The 1,555-nt window shown below is 36.9% G+C and overlaps 1 non-coding gene across 1 annotated transcript; it reads right to left on the bottom strand.

Moving 5' to 3' along the window:
* Nucleotides 1-1,192: 1,192 nt before the first annotated feature.
* Nucleotides 1,193-1,314, bottom strand: LOC112204289 (small nucleolar RNA SNORA32). The gene has a single exon (XR_002937860.1). It is a non-coding gene; the product is annotated as a small nucleolar RNA SNORA32 (small nucleolar RNA).
* Nucleotides 1,315-1,555: the final 241 nt, after the last annotated feature.

Below are 1,555 nucleotides of genomic sequence, written 5' to 3'. Positions count from 1 at the left end.
GATCTGTGGACCTGGAAAAGCTGTGCACCTAGAGAAGCTGCACGCCTGGAGAAGCTGCAGGCCAGGCTGCTGCTCTATGCCAACAAGGCCAGCAACAGTCACAACAATGTGAATGAGATGTAGTGGCTTCTTTTTACACTGACCTTTGGAGCAAAATGTCTGTTTCTTCTCTTTTGCCTTTCAAAGCATTTGGAATATCACCTGCCATCAACCGTGACTTACTACATGTATATGCATCCATAAACAATATGTGAAATTGTATTTCATGTTTTCAAGCTTTCCATTAATGGCATCATCTATCTGTCCTACTGTAACATTTTCCCCTTTCATGTTATGTTTGTGAAGTTTAACTATGTTGATAATTATTGTTGTTATTTGTGTTTTGTTTTATTTTGCATAGTATTGCATTGAAGAATTTGGCACAGTTTCTCTATTCTCCTTGATCAATATTTAGATTGTTCTCAAATTTTCAATAGTCAATCAATGCTGCAACATTTTTGGACATGTCTTTTGGAGCACTTAGGTGAGATTTCTCCAAGCTATAGAATTAAAAATACCTTATTTGATCATAGATTCTGTACCTCTTCAGTTTTACTAGTTATTGCCAGTTTACTTCTGAAAATTGTAACAATTTACACTTTCACCAGCAGTGTTTGACACTGGTGCTTCTCAATGGAGGTGGGGGGTGATTTTGCCCTCTAGGTGACATTGGGTAATGTGTAGAGATATTTTTAGTTGTCACAACCAGTGGGGGTGGGGTCATTCTATTGGCATCTAGTGGGAAAAGGCAAGGAATATACTGCTAAACATCCTTTTCTTTCTTTTTAAATTTCTAGATAACAATCACATAAACATAAGTTTACATTTCCAGAGATGTTCATATAATGAATATGAATGAGTCTTGGAACCAGCCTCCCTAAGTTAGCTCCACTATATACAAACCACTTGGTTATTAGCAACCCGGAAGGGTTACAATGTGTATTCACCAGGCAAAGCACATTTGCAAGGCTCAAGAGATCTATGCATGTACTCTTGTCAGGGAGAATTTGAAATGTAGCTGTTGTAAAATCTCATTGATTATCAATGAAATAGCTATTAGAAAATCACCTGTGGCTTGTGTTGTATTTCTATTGGATACTGCTCATCTAGGTAATGGAAGCAAAACAAGTAGCAGTTTAATAAAGGGTTAATAAAATGTTCCCAATAGACGGCTTGCTAGCAAGGTAACAGATAAAAAAATCTAGTGGGAAATTATTTTGTGGTCATGTCCATGGCAAATGAGAAACTGCATTCTAAAAATCTTGGTAATTACCATTTGCTAAACATCCTACAATGTGCGGGACATCCACCACACTACAGAATTATCTGGCCCCCAGTGACAAGTGTCCAGCTTGGGAAACACTGCTTTACCTCTTTGCAGTGGGCACTGTCATTGTTTTATAGTTTGGCCAATCTGATGAGTGTGAAATAATATCTAATTGCTTAAATTGTTCATTTCATTGAAGTTTAAAGTGTTTTTCAAATGTTTATATTAGCGATTCAGATTTTCTTATGG

This window comes from Pan troglodytes, chromosome 7 (genome assembly GCF_028858775.2).
Source record: "Pan troglodytes isolate AG18354 chromosome 7, NHGRI_mPanTro3-v2.0_pri, whole genome shotgun sequence".
Lineage (NCBI taxonomy): Eukaryota > Metazoa > Chordata > Mammalia > Primates > Hominidae > Pan > Pan troglodytes.
Note: the sequence above shows the minus strand (reverse complement) of the source record. Positions and strands in the feature narration are given on the sequence as shown.